The sequence below is a fragment of the Fukomys damarensis genome, unplaced genomic scaffold (assembly GCF_012274545.1).
Source record: "Fukomys damarensis isolate Sample0158 unplaced genomic scaffold, DMR_v1.0_HiC HiC_scaffold_39, whole genome shotgun sequence".
Classification (NCBI taxonomy): domain Eukaryota; kingdom Metazoa; phylum Chordata; class Mammalia; order Rodentia; family Bathyergidae; genus Fukomys; species Fukomys damarensis.
This window is the reverse complement of record NW_022900951.1, coordinates 9,138,757-9,166,449: the sequence shown is the minus strand read 5'-3', so window position 1 is coordinate 9,166,449 and position 27,693 is coordinate 9,138,757. Positions and strand designations below refer to the sequence as shown.

Here is a 27,693-nt window from a genome sequence, read left to right as displayed (position 1 = left end):
AGGATTCCAGCAGAACATCCCCATCAAAGTCGCGCCTCCAGTGATCTACTTCCTCCCGCCAAGCCCCACTTCCTTGCAGCACATTCAACTATGAACTCACCAGTGGATTAGTCTCTTGATGAAGTTAGTTCCCTCAGTTCATGAGTCTTTGAGGGATACTTCATATTTAAGCCATTATGGGAGATGGATCTTACCAGAAGTCTCAGGTTTGGGGGATGCACACGGTGACAGAAATGGAGTTCAACACAAGAAACAACACTGAACAATACTTTTTACTCAGAGGACCCTGGATGCAGAGATGCTGAGAAATTTTCCCAGAGCCCCACAGGTACTAAATAGTAGAGTTCTGACTTCCACCTCATAAATCTCTAATATACTATATTATGCTTCAGATAAACAAAATGGTGTGTGTGTATACATACACATATATAGGAGTAAACCTATATATGAGTACATCTCTATGAAAGTGAATATATATATTTCCATGTTTTCTCTGTATGTTCTTCTATATCTAATATCTACTTTTCCTTCCCTTTCATTCCCTTTTTGCTCTGGAGATTGGCTTCCTTTCATCAATATCATACTTGTATTCTTCAAGTAGGCAAAATCATGGCTGACAGATATGAGTGCTACCTACCAGTGCAATATTTCTGAATCAAGCACAAATTGAGACAGCAGATAAGAGGTAAAGTAAGGAGGAAGAGGTTGTCATTAGCCAGTGAAGCCACTGAATGTTGACAGAAGTCAACACAGTGTGGGCAAGGGAATTAGGAAGAGAATTTCTACTCCCTGCTCCAGCATTAATTAGCTATGTGATGGGGGGGTTGTAAATCATATCACTGAGTTGGGTTTCTTTTCTTGCTTTGTTTGTTTATTTATTTATTTATTTTTAATCTGGAAGAAAGAGTTTAGACCAAATTAGTAGTTTTCAAACTGTGATCGTGTGCAAACTTTCTGAGACAGAGATAAACATCCGTGGGCAGAGCCTAGGACAGCCCTGTGCCCCTTTAAATAGAACCTTTCTACTGAATAATGCACCAGGATTTTGGTTTAGAATTCTATTGAATGAAGAGTTCTACTGCTATAGGAAATATGAACATGAATGATTGCTACCGGTGCTTCAAATAGCAATAGAACACAGTCTGAAATTCTAAATCTCTGTTTGAATTCCCATGGTTTCTAGCAATTTCTAAACTTCTCTCAACTAAAATCAAAGATATTCATTGTATTCTATTTGGTTGCTTTTCTATTCCTTACATTTTAAAAATGACAGTAATACTGCTTGCCATTTTTCTATTGCAAATGTAGAGAATTTAATCAATAATCACAACTCCCTATGAGATGGGTAATACTAACACCCCTGTCTTGCCAATAAAGAGACAAGGCCCAGAAAGGTTAAAATCCTTTTAAATAAAGTTTTATGGCTCCAAAGTAGTAGAGTAGCATCCACCCAACTGCAGAGCTTGCATTTTATCCATGTAAATCATAGTCTCAGTTCTTGAGCCTTGCCTATCTTCACGCAATTTTATGTAGTTTCACAATCTTCCACTAAAGATGACCTTGCGCTTGCAAGGCAGATGTGGTGTCACTGAGCTAAATCCTTGGCCCCTTTTCTTGCCTGCTCCTCCACTGTGACCAACAGAAAAGGGATGGAAGAAACAGTGTACCCGTTCAGAGCCCAATACTTCACAGGCCTTGTATGTTTCTGCCTGCTCTCTCATGTTCTGTATCACTGGGTGCCTCCAAAAAGGGTGAAAGACAGGTGAAATAGAGCTGAACTAGTTTCCATCTAAGATCAGTAGTGCTAAAATACCTGATCTGTAGATGTATGAAAAAGAAACATTTATTTCAAGATACAAAAAGAAAAGTAGACTGTGATTCTACCTACATAAAATATTTGGAACATGCACATTCATAGAGAGACAGTAGATTGAGGTTACTGTGTGCTTGGAGAAGAAAGGAGTAGAAAATTATTGCTTAATATGCAGCTTCTGTTTGAGAAGATAAAGAAGTTTTGGAAATAGTACTGGTTGCACAATATTGTAAATATAATTATTGCTACTGAATTATGTATTTAACATGGTTAAAATGAAAATCTTTACATTATGTACATTTTACTAAGAATTTAATAAAAGAAATGTTCAGTAAGCCATTCGTATCATGTGGTTAGTTGTTATGAGGAAATAGCTGACTGATACAGTGATTATCTAATATGAGGGCAGCTATTATACAGAAAGAAAAAAAAAGAATTTCATGTAACACAAAATGTGAGGAAGAGAAGGAGAGGAAGTAAAGGCAAGATTCAACATCTGGCCTGTTGAATGATATCTAAACTGTGTCAAAATGAATCAGATGGTGGGTCAAGGAAAGAACAGACTGTTGGAGCAATTAAAAGAGGTCATTTGAAGGAATGGAAATGTAACTCCGTGTTAGAGTACTTGACTCGTGCCTGTGAGATTCTGGATTTGATCTTCACCAGAGGGGGGTGGGTAAAATAAATCATTTGCAAGTGCTTATGCCATTCCAAGGTCATTCCCATGGGAGGCCTTGCTGCCATGGGATATGTGAAATGACTAGAGGGATCCAATTAGCTGGAAAGATTTGAGTTGTTTAAAAATTGTGAAAGCAATACAAATTTGGAACCTGAAAGAATGGAAAATATTAGAAAGAGACAGGTAGTGTCATCTGCCAAGTTGAAGCTGTGAAAAAATAGTTTATATCCCAATTCGTTTTTTTTAAAAAAATCACATTCTTATGCAATTTAAATCAATTTGCCTTGACAGTTGCTTTCCATTTTCCCTTTTAGTTGGGAAGATATTTATTCTGGATTCTGTTCTCATTTTGCGTTCACTTCACCTTCTGTTCAGCAATCCTGCAGTGCTCTCTCAATGCAGGGATTTCATATATTTTTAAATGATAAAATTAAACAGAGGGCCACAGACTGTAATGAAATACATGGCACAATCACAAATGTGAGATGACAGTTGAAGTCTTTTTTATACATATGCTGAGGGGTTAAAATTGTTCAAGAACAGGTATTAGCTCAGTCTCAGCAGTAAAAAATGTGGCTGTACAGTAGAAATAAAAGTGATGGTAATGACAATGATGACAATAACAGGCTTATTCAGAGGAGTGTTGCAAGAACAAATTAGAGATGGGTTCACTGCTTTTAGTATCTTGGATGGAAGGTATTATGTAAATTCCAGTTCTTTTTCGTTTATTATTTTTCCTTGAAGACTGCCAAAAGAAAGAAAACTCCTTGTGGATAGATAAGAGCAGGAATTGAGGGAGGAAAGAGAGAAATTAATCCAAGGAAGCAAAGAATAGCTCATTTAAAGAGCTTCTTAGCCATCACATTTGCTTCAATACACTTCTTGGTCTCTTCTGCTCTCTCTTGTCCAGGAAGGATCTAGACTTCACATCCATATTGCTAATAGAATCATCTCCTTCTTGTGGATGCTATTTTGCCATCATTTCCATCATTGTATTCTAGGTTTGTTTGTTTTTTCTTTTCTTTTTTTTCATGCACAGAGAATACTTTATCTAGGCAATTAGTCCCAAAGGCAGGCAGGGTGTTGCATGCTCTACGAGAATCAACATGCAAATACCAGTATGTGCAACTGGTTTAAACTGAGTATTTCAGAAGGCAAGGCTGATGCCAGTTGGTTGCAATTCATAGAGAGAAATGCTACATTCCTATCTTTGACTCCATGGATATGACTTGAAGGTGAGATGAAATAAACTTAAGGATTTTATGATAATCAATAAGTAAATTAATTATTTTTTTGAAATATTTCAACAACAATACTTGAGGAAAATAATTGTTCAGCAAGAAAAGGAATGCCTTTTGGCTCTTTCCTCTCCAGTTCATTTGGAAGCATTTTGAACAATCATAGTAGGTACTATGTTGATCAGTAAGTCACTCTCCTCAAAATATGATGATTTCCAAATTCATTTCAGTTCAAGTAAGGTCTCCTAATCATTTTCTCCCAGTAGTAGACCCCCCCCCATAGCTTTCTACTCACCTCCTCTTATCAAAGAGCACTGGAATTCATTCACTGGATATTAGCTAAGCCCTGAATATGCATCAAAGTCTGTTCTGGACACTGGATACACTAGGGAACAAAACAGAAAACATTGCTAACCCTTTCTTGGCTCATGGGCACTGGAGCAGAGGACCCCCTAGAGAGCTGGAAATATGCCTGGGAAACTCCTTATGTCCTCCAACCATCTGCGTTCTCATCCAGAAGATGCAGAAACTGGAACAGACCTCAAATTCCATGAGTTTCTCATTAAACAACCAAAGTGTCTCACCCATCCAGGTAATGAGTCCCCTATGTCATACAAGCTTGTTTGTGCAATGCCATTGCTATAGTTTGGATGTGGTTTGAGTGGGAAGCCTGGTCACTTTTGTGGTGGTGTTGAGGCGATGGAAGGTAATTAGGTCACGGGGCTCCACCTTCATGAATTGATTAATGCCATTTTGTGAGAGCTGGTTATTGTAAAGTGAGGCCACTCATGCTATGGTCCCATCTGCATGCTGCTGCTTTTATTCTGCTTTTCCATCATGTTGCAACATGGCCAGAGAGGCCAGATGCAAGCACCATCTTGTTTGGACCTTCCAGTCACCAGAACTGCGAGGCAATCTCTTTTCTTTATAAAATACCCAGGCTTAGGTACTTCCCACCCAAAATATTACATGCACTCCTTTAAGTATATTAGGAGGTTGGTATTATTATTTCCATTTAGAGATGAAAATTCAGAAGCTCTGGAAATTAAATACTTTAGATCCAAGTTTCAAAAAACATCCTCATTATCAAACGCCATATCCACTCCTGCTGCAGTACGTGGGGCTGTTACAGAGCCAGTCACAGGCTCCACCTCGGGGCAGTATATGGGTCCAGCCTGGCAGAATTCAGCAGGTCAGCATATGGGAGATATGTCACCCATGGCCCTGAACCATGGCTCCATCAAGGATGCTGCCTGCTCTTGCTGGTATTAAAGCATTGCAAATTATTAGTCATTAGTAATTATTATTATTACCAATTAATGTCCCCGGATCCATGAAGGAGATCATTCCAGAAGACAGAGAGGAGAAGTGAGCACAGCAGAGCAGCTGGTTCACTTTGCGGCTATGTAAGGAACTTCTCTCCCTCCTCCTGTGCATATTGCACATTTCTCAGAGCTTCTTTCTGAGCCCACATCCCTGAGCTTCCGAGAATAACTTCTGAAGAAGCCCATACGATGCTGTAGACTGCTCTCAGCCATGACTCAGAGAACCCTGCAGCTCACTGGTCTGCAAAGCAGGTTTCTAAAGTAAGATCTTGACGCTTGTCTAGGTCAGCAGTGCCACCTCCCAGGATAAGATTCTGTCTCACAGGTGTGGGTCTGAGAAGCACTTTGTTTTAGGTCTTGTCAAGTCACACAACACTGTTTCTTACCCAGGGTGTGCGCCTCCACCTTACAGGTTGGGAGGGGGATGATAAGTGATGTTGTCGGCCATCTGGGTTCCAGGCTCAGAGCTAAGCCAGCTTCCATTTATTATTCATCGCCTACTGCACCAGCCCGGGTCAGGCTGCTTGACCCTCATCATTTCTAATCTTTACAATAACTGCAAAGTGAGTTCCATTATTTCTACTTCACACATGAGGAAACAGGCCCTCTTCAAAGAGATTAAGCATCTTGTCTAAGGCCACACAGCTCATTTGAGGTAGAGCCAGGAGTCCAACCGAGGCCACCCGCACCAATGTTCTTTCCATCTGCCCATGGCAAAGTCATTCTTAGCCTTTGAAGTGTCCATATTCCAAGGTTTTGCCTTTCTTATTTGCTTCCTTATTGTTGTCCACTAAAAAAACCATGTTGCGTTAGTCTTACAAGTTCCAAAGTCAACACGTCCACATATTGATTCTTATAATCTTCACACTGACACTGACAGGTTACTATCACTTCTTCCACTTGGTAGGAGATTACGGTGAAGCACAAAGAGCTAAGTAATTTCCCCCACTTCATCTGGCAGGGAAGATTTGACAGTTTCAAGGTGGAGCTACTACAGATGTCTTAACACAGAATGCAGAAGAGTACTTCTAACTGTGGGTATTGAAGAGGAATTGTTAGAGAATTACATAGAAGGCAGCCTTAGAGCTGGCTCTATAGGGATAGATAAGGGCTTGACCAAGAAAAGGGTTCTGGGGATAATGAAAGTAAAAATAGGACCATGGGCAGGAATAAATAGGGTCTGGTTAAGGAGATGTGTTTTTTCAAGTGTAATTAGGACACAAGACAGGTGATGGGTGCATCCCAAGAGAGAGTAGTACTCAAAGAGAGCAGTCCAAGAAGACTAGAACGAGCCAGGGAGGAATCTTGTTGATGCAGGTAATTCTGGTGAGCACCATTTCTCCCTATAGAGTCATTACAGAGGGAGAGGATATCATCAGTGGGTAATATCCTACAGAAATTACTTCTGTGTGTAGGAAACCTAGTGGAGTCCAGGTGAAATTTTAACTGGAGGAGCATGATTTGTGATTTGGTGAGTGTCATCCAGCAAAGAAGCTCCACATTACCTGTGGCCACTACTGGAATTAAAAAGAAACCCATTAATATTGTCAGAAGGGAGACAAGCATAAGAAAAAAGTTTACAAAGCCAGTCTAATTTGGATCTCATGGATCGATGTATTGACTTATTTGTTATTTTTCATTCAATAAATATTCTATATATTACTAGGCCACAGGCATATGAAGACCATCACAGACTCCTTTTCTCAAGGAGCCCATTGATTAGACCGACAGATAAAGGTGGCTTCACTGCAATGGAAGTGCAATGTAGAAGCACGTAAGGTACATTGTGGCACGAGGAGAGGAAGGTCAATTCTTCCCATGATGCATGTGAACAAAGTGAGCAGTGGCTTGACTGGTCTTGAGGGATGATGGAGGAGCTTCTCAGGTGAGCAAGGAAATACAAGGAATTTCAGCAAGAGTACAGGAACATGTCAGAGAAATGAAGAGAAGGTGGCTCACTGAGGTTACTTCCATACCCCAGGCATGATGTAATGACAGCTTAAAGATGTAGAAATGAGGATGAAGAAAAGTGCAGAAATCAGAATAATTTAGGGGATGGGACTGCCATAATGCAACCTGGTAATGGACCCAGAGATGGAATGAGGACTCTGTCTGTGTCATCTAGGATGTTTTGTGACCTGGGTTGGAGGAATCAGGTGGCTAGTGATTTCTCTCCTCAGCATGCAGTGGCCAACAGGCAAGGAAAAAAGCAAGGACCCCAGGGCTATGGGCAGTACTGGCAGAAGGATAAGGGAGGTGAGTGGCTGACGAATTCAGAAAGAGAGCCATTGAAAGGCTCTGTTTTGAGGGGCAGGGAGGGAAACTGAAATAAAATCAAGGGAAGGTTCAGTGAGCATGAGGAAGCAAGCTCAGGTAAGAGGGGACTGGGATCTTGAGAGTTTACAGTGTTAGAGGAGGGTTAGTTTTGGGCATCAAAAAGGTTGGGGATGTGGAGATGGGAGTTTGTGCCTGAAATGCAGCGATGGATGGAGAAGGTGGCTAAAACAGAGGGCATGAATAAACTGAGAAGGGAAGTTCATTCTTGTGAATACTTCATGTCGATATTCATCTACAGGGCACCAGGTGGGAGGTGCTTTCTTCAATACATGGAGGTAATGGCCTGAAATTTGGGGTATCTCAGGTGATACTGTTGGGGGAGCAATAAGCACGAGTTAATTTTTCGCTAGGGTGAAAAATAGTGGTCTATAAATTAATAATGAGAAGCCAGAAAAGCGCCAACACTGTTTCTTGATTCTGTGATTTAAATGGCATGAGAAGGATTCAGCTTCCTTTAAAGATGATTGCAAGGGGAGGGTCAGGTCTCAGAAAATGGTAAAGAGGTTAAATGTTAAGTCTTTTTATTTGCAACATGAGTAAAGATTCCTGAGGATACAGTGGAAATGGTCAGCTAGGAGGTATAGCAGACAGTTTGAGGTGCCCTTCCAACTTCTAATTGCCTGAGGTCTCTCTACCTGCTAAAGTCCAGCCTGCACACACCACGAATCTCTCCTAACAGGGGGTGGAGCATAAATAACTCACCTACTCACCCTTCTGCTGCACTCTGCATCACGTGTTCTACACTGCTCATGCAGTTCCCAAAGAGGTTGAAACTCCAGTTGGCCACAGTAGTTTGATAACTCAGCCTTCACTGGTTGTTTTCTTGCTCACTCTCACTGCCCCATTTCTTGGCTGGTGTTTCCTGGGATCCCCTAAATCAATTACGTACACACAAATCCTTGTCTCGGAGTTGGTTTCAGGGGGTGGGGCAAAAGTAAGACAGAACAGCTACAGAGAAAATCTCAAGTCATGGAGAAGGAAGGACCAGGTGTCACAGAGACGCATGTATCAGAGGAAATCTATGTCCAGAGGCCTCACATTTGGAGCTGTATCCAAGATAAAAAGTTGAGAGTCATAGGAGCAATTAATTAAATGGAACCTATGTATAATGTTGTTGCAGGGCCAGAAGGAGTTGAGGTTCGCAGGTGTTCCTACAGTTTACCCATGATCACACTTCCCAATCTGTAGGTATCGGAATTGGAGCAATGCAGAGCTCTGCTGGACTGAACTTGTACTTGAATATGAACAAAAAAGGCAATGGCAAAAATCTGTAAAGTCTTGTTTCAGTCGGTAGCTTTCATATGTGTCTTATGGGAACAGTGACAAGTATAAACACAGAAATACTATTTTTAACGTTGGGCAGAAATGATGGCCCTGAAGAAACCTCAATTTAAAGATGGTACGTGTAGAGACTAATGAACAGCTATAGGACAGAATGTCACTTCTTACCAGTTAAGAAAGAATAGGTGCACAGTTCAAACAGGGCTATTCTGAAATGACATTTCAAATCCCAGAAAACATAGCTATGCCCTAAATCGCTATGAAAGTTGACAGATGTTTCAGTCAGTCTTGATAATATTTTCATTGAGGGGAAGAGGTTGTGAGATTTATAATAAATTTATAAAGTGTGCCTTCTCTGTTTGAATATGGTTTCAACTTAGGAAAATAATTTATAAATTGGTCAATGGCTATATTTCATCTGTGCCAAGGCAAAGAAAAATTCTGTTTTCTACTCTATTGGGAAATACTGCCTTGAACATGAACTTGGGCCATGCGAACTTGGCAACTGTACTCTGAGAATTTTCTGTTTCATATTAATAGAGTCTTCGGTCTACATTTGGGCTAAGTATATGAAAAATGACAGTGTTTTGCTCACAAAAGCTATCCCATTACTACATGAAAAATCATATAAAAATTACCTTTCACACACACATCCATTGGGGTTAAAAACAAAGGCAAAGCAAGTAAACCAAACAGAAGGAGTAGAGTAACACATGCCCTATAAAACCGATGGTGGATGTCCGAAGAGTGCCAGTGAAGTAGTCAATTTACAGACACAATAACTTACTCTTTACATACTTTCTTGTTAGTCACATGCAGTTTCTCCATGTAGATAAACTGCATTTGTTTCAAAAGGGCAAAACAAAAGCTCCCCCCCATATAACCCCAGAAATGATTAAATGTGAGTGGTACTTTGAGCTTGAATTTGAGCATAGCATCATCCTTCCATTTCTAAATTATGCCAGAGCTACTTAAGAAGGTTTGTGTGAGGGTGGCCAGGGGCTTGAAGTTGCATTTACCCTGGGAGGAATGGTCTAGCCACCAAAGGAGGCTCCTTTCTACTGCTCAGCTACTTTTCTGGGAATGGAAATCCATGTGAGAGGCCTTGTTCAGGTGTGGAGCCCTCAGAGCTACTTCTGTCCAGATTATAGTTCAGCACAGTATTGAAATCTCCTTATTTCAAATTAGGACCTGAAAACTGTTGGGGAGTGGCTCCCCCACAGCTGCCAGAGACAAACTAAATGCTGCAGTGACAGCAAGAATCGCACAACTATTTGGAGCCCTATAGTGTATGCCCAGAGGATGCCTCTGCACAGTGTATGTCAATGCATAATTAATTTACTTTGAGAAGATTTAACTTATTGGTCTGAACTGTTTATCTTGAAAATGCAGCTTAAAATTAGCATATGTTGTGCGCAGCACAAACTATCCATGAACTCTGTAGAGTATAAAGACAAGGCTACACAATTATAAGCACATCTATCTGAAAGGGATCATTTTGATCACTGGTGCTCCCATTATGAAACTGTCTTTCAGTCTCAGCATTAAGGATACAGAGAAGACCTACTGATTTTCTTACCCGTAACTTCTTTCTATCTCCAGAACCAGCCCTCTAAGTGTTATTTCTCATCTGTACTCTTTCAAGACATTCTAATGGCTTCCTGCTTGCACTCTTGTCTCTTAGAGCCTATTTTCCATGCAGTGCTGCTACAGTGATATTTGTAAACGTGAGTTGCATTATTTAACTCTATTTCTTAAAACCCTCCTGTGGCCCTCTTTCTTTCTGAGAAGAGTCTAGATCCCTTACCATGGTCTAGACCCGAGATCAGAACTCTTTTCCGGTAAAGAACCAGATAGTAATGATTTCAGGCTTTCGGGGTCAGGTGGTCTGTCACAACCACCATGCCCTGCAGTCATACAGCAAAAGTAGCCACAGACAATATGCAGTGTGTGGACATAGCTGTTCCAAGAAGCAGGCAGAAGGCCAGATTTGACACAGGGGAGATAGTCTGAAAATTCTTACTGTGGAAGACCCTCCCTCACCTCCCCCGAGCTGCTATCACATGTTTCCACACCACTTTCTCCTTGGCTGGCCCAGGATGGCCACATTCTCCTAAACCCTCCAAGTTCTTTCTCACTTGCCCCTATGCCCAGCTTTCCCCTTTTGTGCTCTGTCTGGGTCAGAACTTAAATATTACTTAATCCTTGCAGACTTCTCTGACTCTCTTATGTTTATGCTATAATTATCTCTTATGATATCCTGTTCTTTGCTTTCATGACACTTACCATAATTTGTAATTACCTGTCTATTTACTTATTTCACTTATTGCCCATATTTTTCGAGAGGCCATATGATCAAGGAGGGAAGGGACCAGGCCCATTTTGGTTGCTACTTTGAGCAACCAGCAACTACCACCATGCCTAATGCAATGGCTGTCTAATAAAAACTTATAAAATGGATACATTTCATTTCCTTGAATCTTAGCTTCCTCACCTGTAAAACAGGAAAAACAGTATAGTCAGGCACTGCACAATGATGTTTCAGTTAATGATAGACCACATATACAATGGCAGTATGCCTCCAACACTGTGCTTTGTCAATGGGACAATATATTTGACACCCACAACTTAAAGTGGGAGAGCTCTATTTTGGCTCATGGTTACTGTTCCTGGTCAGTTGGCTCCAAGGCAGAAATGATATGATGACGGGTAGGGGGTCTGGTCTGAGGAAAGCTGCTTAAGTCACAGTGGCCAGGAAACAGAGCTAGAAAGGAGAGCTGGAGAGGAAGATATACCCTTTCAGGCCACACCTCCAGTGTACTGCCTCTTTTGACCAGGCCCCAATTCTTAATAGCACCTTTAGCTACAGTGCCCACATTCCCAATCACCTTCTCAAAGCCATACTTCTAAACACATGAAGCTTTGGGGGGACATTTTAGATCTAATCCATAACACTACAAGATTATAGTGCCTAGTGAGGTCATAGCTGCCTGTGTTTGTATAAGAACTCTATGACATTTGCACAATGACAAACTCACCTAATGGCACATTCCTCTGAATATGCCCCCAATGTTAAGTACCTCATAACTGTATTTGCCTCAGAGGATTGCCATGATGACTAAGTGTGTCAAACCCTTGGGGAAGTGCCTGGGACTCAGATCTTTTCTTGTGTGTGATTCTCTCCTATACAGATACACTCTCAATGGATAGGATAATTTCTGAAACACACCATTCATTCTTTCAAATGGCATTTAAGTGATTGGTGATTCATCACCCCTGCCAGAACATTAAGGGTACTTTGTATATTCATAATCTGAGTTAAACATTAGAAACACATACTTTTCTTTTATAACAATTATCTTTTTCTAGTTAAATTAATTCCATCTTAAATCATTTCTGTATAGACAATTACCAGTGAGTGTGGAGTTTGGGCTGGAAATAAACATTAGACTTAGATATAGGTAGATGGTTTTATCTATTATAGATATTTTATCTATTAAAGTTCTAGAAAATGCAACAAAACTTGAACTTCTTATGCACCTTAGTCTGCTTACAATGTCTTTGGGGATCCTAGGGGGTCCTGATGGAAAGTGAAGGAGTAAAGCACATAAAAGGAATGGAATGAAAGCACCAGAGGCAGTTAGTAGACATATATGCACTGATCCAGGTTGTTCTTGCACTCAGTGTCCAGCCCTCAGACTCAGTTCTTTGTTTAAGAAATACCCTCAGACTAAGCCATGTGTGGCGGTGCATGACTGTAACCCCTAATCTGAGGTAAGAGGATGATAAATTCAAGGCCAGAGTGACTATCTTGTAATTTCAAGGCCAACTTGGACTCTATGCTAAGGCCTTGTATCATGCCCCCCACCCCCGTCAATAAAAGAAAAAAGAAAAAGGAAAAGAAATATCCTCAGGCTACTAAGTCCATGTTACCTAAACACAGAAAGGTAACAGTAAGCCAAGGGGGTAGCCTTTAACCAGTGATCATCTTATAAATACTATCCCTCTGCCTTTGATGGTACCACTACTAGATGTGAGGTATAAAGTATTTACAATCCCCTGTGAACTGAGTCAGACTTGGTCCTCCTGGGACTGCCTGATATCACATGTTTTTTGACCTCTTTTTTTAAGACCAGACATTAAGAAGTGGAGGGGGGAGGAGAAAGTAATCAAAAGGCTTATATACTCCTCAACCTCTACTTATTTTTCTTGGGAACTCTTGCTATTACATCATTTACACATGGATCCTCTCTCAGAGTCAATTTCTGGGAGCCTAATTTAAGGCAATGAACAATTGCCTAATGATGAAAACATGCTATTCTCTAAATTGCCATTTAAATCCCATCTTTTAATGGTCATCATTTAGGTAATTTTTGGTAGAAAGTATACATATCCTGGTTGATAATCCAGCCCAGCTTACTTGAAAAGCATTAACTCAAGGCCATTCAACAACTTCTGAACTAGAGGGAGAGGGGAAAAAAGTAAATAAGAAATAGACTAGATTAAAAGTATAATCTCCCATGTCAAAATCATACTAGGAAAATTTTCCTTATATCAAAATATATTGAAATAGCCATCTTAATACGGATCATTCTATTAAAAGGATGATTGGAAATGTTCTTTTAAACCAAAGAAACGCCCATCTGCATTAGTCTTACATAAAGATTTCTCTGAGCAAGGAGGTAATTACAGCTTGACATATGCCTAAAATAGCCTTGATTCCACGTTTCTTTTTCAATCTAGAGGTGGGCAGATACCACACTGGTGCTTCTCTGAATTACAGCTTATAAAACATGGAAAAAATTTAAAATTGATCAAATTGTGATATTGAGTATATAAGCCTTTTGATTACTTTCTCCTCCCCCTCCTCGTCTTAGTATCCTTTAAACAAATAAAAAGTCTGTTTTCTTCTCTAATAGTAATGGTTAGAATCTATTTTGGGAGTTGAAAATGGTAGTGCATGGTTTCCAAGTGGTCTAGAACAATGGTTCCCAGTCTATTTTCCCACTTGTCATCTTTGACTCTGTGATTGGCTATTTACTACTGGCTGCATAACCCTGGGAAATTCTAAACTTCTTTAAGCTTTTTAACCCTTATTTATAAAAGTTTTTCAAAAGACCCTTTCTCTGAGCCTACCACTTTTGAGAAGGTGAAGCAGACTCTACTCACATACATTAATTATGGAAGAACTTAGAGCATGAAAATAATTGTGCAGAGATAAGGCCTGCAACGGAGAGATATTTCCCACACTACTTTATAAATAGATACTTTATTTTGCAGAAACTCATTTTTTAAAATGTAGGCTTTGTTTGATGTGCGCAAGTATAAAATCTTCATCATTTAAAATGTACATAGCAAATTACATGTGCATTATAAAAAGTCATCTACTGTTCCTTTCAAGGAAGAAAGGAAATATTTTTCAGCAGAACAGCACAGTTTTATTTTTCCATAATAGATTATTATTTCATCATCTAAAAAGCAAGGCTTTGCCTAAGCTTGTGAGGTTTAACATTTGTTTATATTTGTCTGCTAGACTGTTAGATAATTATTCAAATTAAAGTACTAAATGATCGTAAGTGATACTGGATATTTATAAATTTTTTTTGAGAAACAAAACTTTTTGATAGAATCTGGAGGACTGTAGGATTATGGGAAATTAATAAAGCAGTTTTTGAATATATTTTAATTTTCCTTTTAGAAGGCAGGAGGCAAGTAGGGTAGCAAAACCAAAAACCCTTGGAAATTACCAGCAAAACCATGAATGCCAAGATACATGATGAGGAAGTAGAAATGGAGGGAAGTAGGGGATTCTTATTCTGGAAATCTATAGGAGAACAGACTGCAGACTTCAATAATAGGCAACACGACAGCCTCCAAAGCAGAACAGCGACGGTCGGGCACAAATTTACCTGGACAACTATGGCCAGCTATATGTGAGGCAAGTATTCCTTGCATTGTCTCTTCACTGATGATGTGGATGTAACACATCTATCCACAAATAGGGGAGAAAGAGGAAAGTTTCTGAAGAGCAGCATCAGGTAGCTGTTTGACTTACACGTGTTAAGATTAATTATGAATAGAAAGAGACTACGTCAGGCAGACTGAATCCTCAGTGATAGAGCACAAAGAATTATGAAAAGGTTATTTAGCTGATTTCAATAGTGTTCCACAGACAATAGCCAGGGAGAAAAAAGCTGGCTAGGTATGTGCTTAGGGGAGCAGGAGGGGGGAATACATTACAAAAAAGCATTCATGTAATGATAAGCACTAGAAGAAAAATATGCATCTTCTGAATATCTAAAGGTCACACACACACACAAACACACACACACAATTTTTTTCACATGTGTATGTGTGGAAATGGAATAGAGATTGCTAAGAAACACAGTTAAGTGAAAAACCAATATGAATAAAACCATGTCTAATATTCTACTGTTTCTAAGATAACTTTTTTTTTTTATTTTTGTACCGGAGATTGAACTCCGATCCTTGCGCTTGCAAGGCAGGCCACCGAACCACCGAGCTAAATCTCCGGCCCTACTGTTTCTGAGAATGGAGAGGGATCAAACTATGCGATCATATTAAACAATGATGTTGGGAATGTAGTTCTATGGTAGAATGTGTGCTTAGCATGCCCAAGACCTTAAATTCCATTCCCAGCACCAAAACAAACAAACAAAACAAAGCAAAAACAAAAATAAAACAAAAAATACACGGGCAGGATAAACCATTAAATGAAAATTTAAAATAAGCACAACCTATAGGGGAAGAAATAGAGAGAACAAGGACAGAATTTATACTTCATTGAAAATGCATTTGATAGATTTGACTCAGGAATTATGTAGATATTATACGTTATTCCAAAACACAGTTAAATTTTAAAAAGCCATTCCTAAAGATTATATGCAAAATAAAGAATTTACATATCCAGTTGGTGGAATGATTATAGCTACACATAATTGTGAAAACAAAATTAAATAAAAAAACTAACCTTAAGAATTATACACAAAGTGAAAAAATTACATTAGTAAATCCACTCAGTGGCAGAATGACAGAGAGGAGCTATCCCAGGGGGTTTTGAAAGAGTAACTCGAATATCCTTGTGGAACATGCCATAAACACAAAGCAAACTGTAATAATAGTTTTGTTTGTTTGTTTGGTATCAGGGATCAAACTCAGGACCTTGCACTTGCAAGGCAGGTGGTGGCACCAATGAGCTAAATCCTGGGCCCCTGTAATAACAGAATTTTAAAATGTGTTCCATAATCATGTTATTTGTGGTAGTGTCACTGTTTGGGGCTTGTTGTGTGTGCAGTGGGGGATAAAGTTGAGAGACTATGTGGTTTCACTGAGAACTGGAATTTACAGTTTGAGAAAAAAACATAAAGATTTAAGATAGATGAGGCTACATAAAACCTTTTCATCATGAATTTGAATTGGACACATCAATATGAGCGCATGATGCATTTGATTTTTTAAAATGTACAAATATTTCTTAGTTCATCCTTATCAATGAGCACACTTGCAATCAGATTACTAAATACCATCTCAACTTAAATCATGGATTCTTGGAGAAATTACTAATTCTACATGTGGAACAACAGAGATACAGGGTGAGCCTTGAATATCTTGTCATATCAGAAGCCAAGATAATAACATATGTGAGTTATGTTAAAAGGACAAAACAGCCCACTTGAACAGGCTCCCACTTACCACAGATGAGACAAATTTCATTTTTACAAGAATAATAGCAATGGATCTAAACATATCCAGTATACTTAAATCCATAAGTTTATTATAATGATCCCCTTTCCTCTTTTTCATACTTTAAAAATTGGTTATAAAGATTAATGGGTCTCTTTACACCATCTTGGAGCCTGTGAAGGCCTGCTGGGAACAGGACTTCTGAAAGGCAAGTATGTCTGGAAGACGGAGGTGCAAGACCATTTCTGGCTAGCTACAAATGAGGTCTCTGGAACCAAAGGAAACACATGGCTCTTCTTAAGATTGAAGGGACTTATGCCCGCAATGAAACCAAACTGTGCTTATGTGTACAAAGCAAAAAACAACACAGTGACTCCAGGTGGCAAGCCAGACAAAACCAGAGTGATCCGGGGAAAGTAACTCCGGCCCATGGAAACAGCGGCATGGTTCGTGCCATGTTCCCAAAAAAACCTTGCGGCTAAGGCCATTGGACACTGAATCCGTATGATGCTGTATGCCTCAAGGATTTAAACTAATGAAAAATAAAAATGGATTTGTGCTTTTGCAAAGAAAAAGTATAGTGGGCTTCATTTTGGCAAATTTCTTCATGCACATAACATACTTTGATCATTTTTGCCCCCCATCATCCCCTTTGCCCCACCCACAGCTTCTCACGGGAGGGCGACGATTCAATGCATGTATTTTGAATAATTATCCTTTTTAAAAATCCACTATTTTTCTCCTTTGAGAATGCTAGTGAAACAATAGTCTTGAAGACTGCTTTTGAAAACTGGCAAATTACGGGACAGAATCAAGTTTTCTATCTTTTTACAAACTGCTCCTTGGAGAAACCAAATAGTTTCTGTTCTTAGAGTTGTTCAGCTAATAACTGAAGAGGAAATGATGGAATTAGTGCACTATTATTTTACAATTGCTAATGAATTAACTGATGTTGGCAAAATATTACCAATAGCTGCTTACCTCAGAAAGAGAGAACTAGATCCCATACACCTCTGGAGGAGGACGAAAGTACACAGGGGAGTTACAAGAAATCCAGGGATATTTACAGAAGAGTATGTGAAAAGACACCCAGAGATACAACTAGCACAGTCCAGGCCCTGGAAACCATTACGAGACAAATGACTTCTTTTTTTTTTTAACAATATGAATAAACTGTTTTGAGAGACAACAAGAGCTAGAAAGAGAACTGTAGATTAAAATAGTCTTGTAAGATATCAGCGAATCACAGTATCACCTTACTGGGATCTTCATTCAAGTATTCTGTAGAAAGAAATTATTTTATGACCTCATGGAAGAGATGTAAATGCTGGCTGGATATCTGAAACTATGAAGAAAATATTATTAATAGTTTCTCTGGTGTGAAAAACTATAATGGTACATAAGACCCTAATGATATAATTGACCATGTGAAAAAGGAAGAAAAGGCTAAAGGTGTAGGGGAAATGGGAAGGGTAGGGGAAAGGAAATGAGGGAAAAGGAAAAAAATGAGAAAATTAAAAAACGGAAATAAAGTATTTGTAAATAGGGAATGGGGGGTGAAGGGAGGGCAGGGGTAAGGAGAAAAAATGACAACCAAGGCCTGTCATGAAAAGGTACAAGAGCCCAATAATGAATGTAACTGTACTGTATACCTAAAATGTACTAATAAACTCAATGAGAAAAAAGAAAATATTATTAATTTGTAAGGTGTAGTGATGCCATTGTGGGTTTTTATTTTTATGGAAGGTGTTTACCCTTTAGCAATATATACTGATTTATTTGTCACGAACTGATGTGCTCTCTGGAGTTTGGGTCAGTATCACTTAAGTAGGGAAGTGCCTGGGTGGACGCAGTATGGCATATGGTTGCAAGGCTGTAACTTTTGAAGCTGGGCGATAGGAACATGAGTTGATCATAATATTCTCTACACTTATTCTTCCATTCACAATTTTCCATACCAAAGTGTTCCTAGAACAACCTGGAGCCACAGATGACCAGTTGTAGTGGCAGTTGTTATTTTGGCTTGACCAGGATTCAATCCATTCTTTTAATAATGACCACCAGATTTCCTTTGAAGAACTAGTCTCTCCACATTTAGATGCTAGAAATCTAGGTATGGCTGGGCCCATCCCTTTTATCCAGGGATAGGCGCATGATCCAGACCTGGCTGCCTATGGGAGTTAGTTCTGGGTGTCAACTTGACTGGGCTGAGAACTTGGGGCATGTCTATGAGAGGTTTCCAGAGAAGATTGGAAGAAGGAAGAATCTCTCTCTCAGTCTCTCTCTCCTCTCTCTCTCTCTGACTCTTATTGCTGGAGCTATGTCTGGTTTCTCCTGCTGCTGCCTTGGGACATCTGACTCCAGGTTCTTTGGGCTTTGGACTCTGGGACTTGTACTAGTAGCCTTCTGGGGGCTCTGACACCTTTGCCCATGGATTAGGGGCTAATCATGGGCCTCCCCAATTCTGACATTTTGGGTTCTTGGACTGAGCCATGCTACAAACTTCTCCGGCTCATCAGCTTACAGATAGCCTAGTGTGGAGCTGTTTTGTCTTTGGAGTCATGTGAGGCAGTTCAATCGCTCCGAAGAATTTTGAGTAATCCAGGTCTCCAGTGTATTCCATCCCTTGTCTGACAGTGATTCATTCAGAGGGGAATAGTGACACTACTGGGTCAGTGAAAACTCCACCTGGAGTCTGGTTGGATTGATGGGGATGGTGATATTTTACCTCGTGAGGTTACAGAGTTAGCAGCACATAAAACAGAGTTCTTAGACAATCTAAACACTGTTTAAAGAGCTATGACTTGAGGAAAAGGCCGACACAGGAAAGTGGGACAAACCAAGAGACTGAGAGTGAAGGAAGGATTCCTGACACAATCAAGTCTCTCTACCCATCTCTCTTTGTGCTTGAGTGGCCTCACCTCACATTCCTTTGAGTTCTGCCATCCAACAAATTTCCTCTTTTGCTTGAGCCATTTTGAATGATGTTTTTTTTTTTTTTTTCCACTCTTACCTATCCCGGCTATGCTTCTTTAAGACATACTGTATATCTGCGAGACCAAGAAGAGGGACTTTATGGGGAAAATAAAACAAATTACAGGGGAATTCTACTTTTAGGAGCCTCCCACATATTGTATTACTTTGTCAAACAATGGAAACTGGTAGCTCATTGTGCTTTAAAAAACATAATACATGCAGGAAACCAAAGGGGCCAAGAATGTGTTTTCTAAAAATTTTTCTGTACTTTTTGTGTATTCGGTTTTGACATTATCAAGCTCGAAGTTACCCAGAAACCCTGAAGTGCTGTACCAGAAAGAACATTCTAAATGTTCTTTCTGGAATTCAAAGTGAGCTGATACTGTTGATTGTGTTTGATGAAGAACAGTCTGTTCCACCTCTAATATCCTTGATTTAACATTAAATATAAATGAAAACACCCTGGGGTAGCGTTTCAGAGCATGTGATGAAAATTTACCTCTGACATGATTCTTATAAAAATCCAAGAATGCTCAAGCCACAAAGCAATTCCATTTATTAGACAAAGAACTATACACTATTCTGTTCATAAAAAATATAAATAGAACAGTACAAGGAGCTAAAAGGGAAAGAAGAATATTTAACAGTGATATGTTCTTACATCAGGGTAAAATAACAAATCTTTTATTCTTTGTGCCTTCTATTATTGACTTAAAATTGGTTACAAACTTCCCTTTGTTACTTTGAAATAGACTATGAAATAGACTATGAATAGACAAAAATGTTGATATAGAAGTGAAGTCTTATTTGTAATAATTCTATATTACAACATTTTCTGCCTAATTACAAGATGCATAATTTTCTGTACCTTTCAGTTTAACATATTCAATACATGAAGGAAATAAGTACATTTTATTATTTTGCCTTGGTTTTTTCCTTCTCTGAGACAGGGTCCAGTATATAGTTCAAGCTCGCCTTGAACTTACTGCATAGCCCAGGCTAGCCTCGAACTTGTGGTGATCCTCCTGCCTCAGCTTTCCAAGCACTGGGATTACAAGCATGTGCCACCACACCAGGCTAGGAGTCTATATAGATATTCCTCATGTAACCACTGAGTCATGTTCTTGGGTTAGGACATTAAGTGAATTTGTTTCTAAGTGAAGAACTACATATAGCATACTTTACAATATTCAGAACAAAGAAATGGTCAAAGGAAACTCCAACTTTATGACTTTGCTTTTATTTGCATAACTTTTAAGTGTAATACTGTAATGCCTAGCAGAATATAAAACTACAGTACTATACTACACAGTACAATCAGCAAAAATGATAGTACTGTATAGACAAAATGCACTGTACCAAAAACACATTGAGTCTCTATAAACAAGATATAGATACATGTACAAAAAATAAAAAAGGATGGATCATAACTCTGAACAGCATGCCTCTGTCATAAGTCCAAACAATCATTAAGCTGTTAAATGAGTAGCATCTGTATTTTATCTTTTATTTTGTTTTCAGGTGACTTATTAACTGTTTTTTTTCTCCTCACTGAGTTTATTGGTACATTTTAGGTATACAGTACAGTTACATTCATTATTGGGATCTTTTACCTTTACATGACAGGTCTTGGTTCTCATTTTTTCCCCTTGTCCCTGCCCTCCCTTCACCCCCTCCTCCCCTCCGCATTTACAAACATTTTATTTCCATTTTTTCATTTTCTCATATTTTTTTCCTTGTCCTTTTTACCTTTCCCCTACCCTTCCCACTTTCCCTACACATTTAGCCCTTTTCTTCCTATTTCACATTGTCAATTATCTCATTAGGATCTTATGTACTATTATAGTTTATTCACACCAGAGAAACTATTCGATATTTACACAGATGTGTGACTTGTTTATTTCACTTAGGAATATATCTTCAATATGTATCCATTTTCCTATTAATGAATCTAATTTATTATTCTTTATGGCCGAGTAGTACTCTATTTTATAGAAAAACCACATCTTCTTTATCCAGTTTCCAACTGATAGGCAAATGGGCTGTTCCCAAGTTTTAGCTATTACAAACTGTTATTAACTGGCTTTAATGTACAATACATGGTGGTGCACAAAATAAATGCTGGCTTAAAATGCATAGAACACCAATAAGCAAAAATGGTGAAATAAATATGAAGTCTTACCTTCGATTAGACCAGTTTGATAGACATGGGTACCTATGTTTGAATGAAGATGCAGCACAGATTGGAGAGCAGAAAAGGGGCATAAAAGAAAGTCCTTATTTTCCATGCTTCTGCATTTTGTCCAACATCAAAACAAAACTATGTAATGTGTACAAATAGTTTTTATGTGTACAAATATTTACTTCATACTAGTTACAAGAAATGTTTCATTTCTTTATTTCTCTAAATAATCTTATCCCAACTGTCAGCCCTTGTCCAACTGGCTGGTGGGAAACACATTTATAATTTTATTCTGGGGAGACTCCCCCCTTGTCTAGGACATGCAAGGCTCCTGGGATGTTAACTCAGTGCTCACTTTCAGTGGGAGACATCTAGTGATTAAACCCAATCCACCATTCCTCACTGACCCATTCATTATCACAGTGGATCCAATCTTTTTGGCACCGAGAACCAGTTTCTTAGAGAACAACTTTTCCATGAATGGGGAGGGGCGTTTTCAGGATGACTCAAGCACATTCATTTTATTGGGCACTTTATTTCTATTATTATTACATGATAGTCTCATAAAGAGTGTGCAACCCAGGGCCGGGGGTTTAGCTCAGTGGTTCCACTGCCTGCCTCACTAGCGTGAGGTCCTGAGTTCAATCCCTGATACCAAAAACAAACAAATAAACCAACAAACAAGAGTGTGCAACCCAGACCCCATGCTTGTGCATTTCACACTAGGGTTGACGCTCCTATGAGAATCTAATGGCACTGCTGCTCTGATGGGAGGTGGAGCTAGCAATGGAAAGCAGCTGTAAATACAGATGAAGCTTTGCTCCCTGGCCTACTGCTCACTTCCTACTGTGTGGCCCAGTTCCTGACTAGGGCTTGGGGTCTCTAGTCTAAGAGTCCTTGGAAAGTGTCTTAGTTACCTTTCTCTCACTGCCGAGATAAAATACCTGACACCCAAAGTTAAAGGGAAAAGGTTTTATTTCACTTATAGTTTGCAGAGGTTTCAGTACATAGTTGGCTGGCTCCAAGGCAGAGTGGCACATGGCAGAGGAGCAGCAGTTCATGGCAGACCAAAGGTAGCAAAAGCAACAAGAGACTTGAACAGCATCTTTCTGCCCCCCTCTGTAGCATTCACACCCTTAATCCGAGTGCCCTTGGGCCTGGCCCCACCATGAGTCAATCACACACTCTAGATTCAGCCACCTCTGAATAAACACGAGTGTTTGGGGGGACATCTCAACAAAAGCCCTAACAGAAGATGACCCAGAAAAGTCACGTGAAACCTTTAACAACACACTGTGCACTTCTCTTTCCATGAGCTGCTTCTGGAGATGAGACTAACTTCTTTCTTCATAGCTCCCTTGGTCACCACAGTATTCAGCTTCTTTCATATGCAGTGGCAGCATTGTGCACATACAGACAGAAGCTGGGCTTACCTCCTGAGCTTCTCAGGTATTGCTTAATTGACCTTGAGCAAATTTCAGAACTCACTAGCATAGTATGGAGTCCTGTACAGAGTTAGCACTTGTCTCATCATGTTCCTCAACTGTAAATGAGACTAATTTCCCTCACTTACAGAGTTGTGCATGGACCATGTTGCTCAAAGGAAAGATTGATAAATGATGGTTGCCTCCTTTTCGTTTTTTTTTCTTCTTAAGTTCAAGAGCTTCTTTTAGCAGCTTCTGATTGCATGAGAAAACAAGCTAGCAAAAGAGTGGCAAGGGAGTACAAAATCTCTTTTTGCACCTTCCTTTTTCAAAAAAATCCTTTTCTGTCTCATCCTGTAGACTTACAAGCCAATGCATTGTGAAGATCCCATTTATAACTAAAATCCACTGCCTTACCATTGAGTTTACAAACATGATAGTCTCTGCTACTCCACCGTGTGGGTTCCCAGCAGGGAGAGAGTGGAACTTGATCACTGCTACCTCCTGTCTACCCTGCTCTATTGCTTGGGCACAGGGACAAGACTTGCCTCATTATATCTTTCGTCTCTTCTTAACAATCTCATGAATATCCTGCCATCTTGGAACATTCCTATCCACCAGGGAACTATTAATGTACAGGAATTTAGAAACAACTTCTCCTTGCGTGAGAGGCAAGGTGTTTCTACGACCAATCATTGTATGCTCGCTAGTAGTTCTCAATGGGATGAGGACTTCCCCAAAGATAGAGGAGCACCACCAAGATTAACTGGATGAGATCACAGGTGTTAAATGTCCTTCCATTTAAGGACCAATCTGTATAAGGAAGGATGATCTCTAACATAATTTCTATAGTATCTCTTTCCAACTGTTTTGAAGCTGTTATGTGTCCAAATTGACAGAGCTGACTGAGAAATTCCTAGTGTAGGGCCACAGTTTTCTTAAGTGCAAGTCTCTTCCAAGCTATGGTATTTCTGCATCTCAGTGACAAGAAGAGATGCAGGGATATTACACATGTTGGATGCTGGTTCAGTTAGGAAAGAAGGGAGAGGATGTTTACCAGCAATTTCACACGTATACGATGCACATGCGGCATACATACAACACTTGAAATGCCACACAACAGGCCAAGAAACACTGCAGTATCCCAGGGGAAAATAGGTTATTGAGTTTAAAGCAAAGTTAGGTTCAAAAGGCGCATATGTGACTCTGGTTATGCTGGAATATGATCTGACACTGTGCTGAAGCAGCACAGGAGCAGGATGATTCCAGAATGATGATTTGTCAAACTTGCCAAACACTTCATTTCATGAATGGAGCCCAAGTTGATTTGAACAGGTTGAGAAACAACGAAGTTAGTAAAAGTGAGGCAGATGGAGATCACATAGTGAATGACATTGATGAAGTGATGAGGATGTCTGAACATATGTTGTAGCAAAGCTAAAATCAACACATGCACAAACATGAGACAAGCAATGGACCTACTTCAGGTACAGTGGCTGCAAAGCTGGTCGATCCATTATATTTAATTCCCAAAATAAAAAAAATTCAGTAATCTTTTTAAAGTTGGGTAGCTTTGAGTTCATTTTGGGAGTTCTGTCTGCAAACATTTCTTTCCAGTTTTATGTTGAACATTGGAATAGGCACAAAGGCGAATACACTGAGTAAAACAGGATTGGTGCAGAACTTGGCTACCTGCTTGGCAAACCTAGTCTTCCCATTGCCTGGGCACAAAGTTAGACTATACTTAGCTTCCTGAGCAGGTAGATTCATCCACTGGCTGGCTTCATGGCATGGGAAGGGGAGTGGAAATGCTGTATACTCCTATTAACCTTTCATGGGTCCTTGTATCTTCTTTCCCTCCTGCCAGTTGGACAGGGACAAATTGGAAGCTGTATGGTGAAGACAGCAGAGCCATAGGATGCTAAGGGTCTGTGTCTGGTCCCTGTATTACCCTCTGAAAGAGAGACATCCATGTACCAGGAGCACTTACTCTGGACTTTCTGCACTTGGTGATCTCCTACTGTAACTGAGTCTTTGCCTAGTTTGTGGTTTATTACACAGCTAGCCCTAATACTGGTCTTTGTCATTAAGAAACACATCAAATTATGATAAAGAAAGTCAAGTTTGCATACTGATGACACTGTGTGGTATAGATTGTAATACAGATGTATATGCCCCTCAGTGAGTAAAGATATGGGAGCCATTGACTTTGGGGAGTGGATTAGGGGGAATCAGATAAATCATCACAAATGTCTATTATATTTATCTCTCTGCTTATTATTTTTCTCATCTCTCCACTTCCAAATCAGAGTTTTAGATGACTCTAGATAAAGCAATATTTTCTTTATCTTTATTAATATTTCTAACAAAAAGCCTCTGCTTCATTTCTCTACCTCTATGTCCTTTTATCTCAGGTCAGGTCTCTTTAAATTTTATTGGTTTAGGTCAGAGGTCAGCAAGCAAGGCCTATGATCTAAATGTGGTGCTCTTGCCCTCCTGTTTTGAAAAAAAAATTATCAGAATACAGCCATAGTCATTTGATTATGTATTATCTATGACTATTTTTGTGTTACAATGGCAGAATTTTTTTCCCGTTAAGTTAATTGGTACATTTAAAGGAAACAATAGTTACATTCATCATTGGGATCTTGTACCTTTACATGATATGTCATGGTTCTTATTTTTCCCCATACCCCTGCCCTCCCTTGATCCCCTCTACCCTACCCTATTTATAAGGACTTTGTTTCCAATTTTTTCCTTTTTTCACATTTTTTGTTTTCCCTTATTTCATTTCCCCTTTAGCCCTTTTCTTCCTATTTCACACTATCAATTATATCATTTGAACCTTATTGACACTTTGAGTGTTTTGCACCAGAGAAACTATTTGGTATTTACTCAAGAGAGTCCTATTTATTTCACTTAAGAGTATAGCCTCACTGTGCATTCATTTGAGTTGTGGCAGGGATCATATGGCTTGCAAAGCCTAAAATACTTACTATTTGATCCTTTAGAGTGAAAGATTTGCTGGTCCCTGATTTAAGTGATGCCTAACCTAAAATGAGCCCTAGTAGGGAACATGCCAACAGCCATAAATCTTTACACATACCTTCACACATATGAGATAACACTAAAATCACACTTCTGTCACCACACTGCCACATTCCTGCATGTCTCCGTTGCCCCCAAAGTCAAGTTCATCCCCAAATGATGATTTCCAACATCCCAGGTATGAACCGTGGGTACCCTTGCAAACCTTCTGTCTTGGGGCTTTAAAATCACTTTTCATGTTATTTTCATCCTTAAAGACTAGATTTCTGTTCAGGTTCCTCTCTGTGTTTTGATTGGATGCTCAGGCTTGTACTCAAGTCCCCTGCCCTGCAATTTTAAGAGCAGTAATGACAGCTTCTCACACAATGACCTAACTGATTACAACTCACAAAGTGCTCTCATGTATATGATATAATTTGATCCTTAGACAAAGGCTTAGATGTGCAAATTCATAGCCACTTTTACAGAATAAGGGACCATGATCTTGAGGTTTCAGCAACTTGCTGATGGTCATTAAGCTATGGAGATGACGCTGATGCTAAACGGATGAAGACAACAATAGCTTCATTTTTTTTCTTTTTATTGAGTTTATTGGTACATTTTAGGTAGACAGTACAGTTACCTTCATTATTGGGATCTTGTACCTTTACATGACAGGTCTTGGTTCTCATTTTTCCCCCTTGTTCCTGCCCTAATAGTTTCAATTTAGTAAGAGCTGATTGTGTGCTCATACTTTACTAAGAGCTTTACTCATTGTGGTTTATCTAATTCTTATGATAACTTTGGAAATTAGGTCTTTCTTTTATAGGTGAAGAAACTGAAGATTATACAAATTAAGTTCTTTGCTCACAGTTACACACAGCCAAACTCACTGCAGAGGTAGGATCTGAATTCACATTTTCTGTCTTCTATACCACATATCTTATCACTGGGTAGCAGGATATTTTGAAATAGTCACTAAAATTCTCCTCCCATCCCCGTACGCCTCATTTTTTTTGCTTTGTTTGGTCACTTGTATTTCTTTATCTACTGATCATCTAAAGCAAATACTTGTTTCTCCAGGATATGGTTGTTATAGAAAAAGTAAAACACAAAACAAAATAAAACAAACAAACAAATGAAATCATCTAGGTTCTAGAAACTAAGAGTAAATCTGGGAAAGACATTCAATAAATCAAAGTAAAACTCCCTCCTCCCCATAAAGGGGACTAGTCTAAGAGTGGGGGAAATAGGGTGACTCTTAGGGCAAACAAAAAAGCCCGGATTTGTGGGTGCCTGAAAAATAGCTGGTATGCTCCCTGTCTTTTTGTAAGCTGGTTCTTCAGGAAGAACTAATTGGGCACCCTCAGATAGCATGTGGAATGAAAGACCATTGGCAACCGGTGTGTTCTTTCCTGCCAATCCTAGGAAGGTGACAAGATCCTGAAGGAAACTAGTCCCACAGATTATTCTGTCTCAGTATAGCTTAGTAGTAATGAATGCATGCAAAATGACAGAGATGTAGCTAAGGAAGCGCTGATAGTATTGAGAAAGGGGCGATACAGGGACTCCCTGTCTATGTGAGTGATCAAAGGCAGATAAAATTGGTACAACGATATCTCAGAGACTGCTGGTGTGATGGACGATGCTATTGAGGAACACATATACGCTATATCCAATGCTTCCTTCCATTAAATCAAACCATCT

General features: G+C 39.4%; 1 protein-coding gene and 1 pseudogene across 4 annotated transcripts in view; one reads left to right on the top strand and one right to left on the bottom strand.

Annotated features, from left to right (window-relative positions):
• The window catches only part of Frmpd4 (FERM and PDZ domain containing 4), an 862,356-nt gene that overhangs the window by 57,149 nt on the left and 777,514 nt on the right, over positions 1–27,693 (bottom strand). The window lies entirely within an intron of this gene.
• Positions 16,563–16,908, top strand: LOC104855186 (annotated as a pseudogene).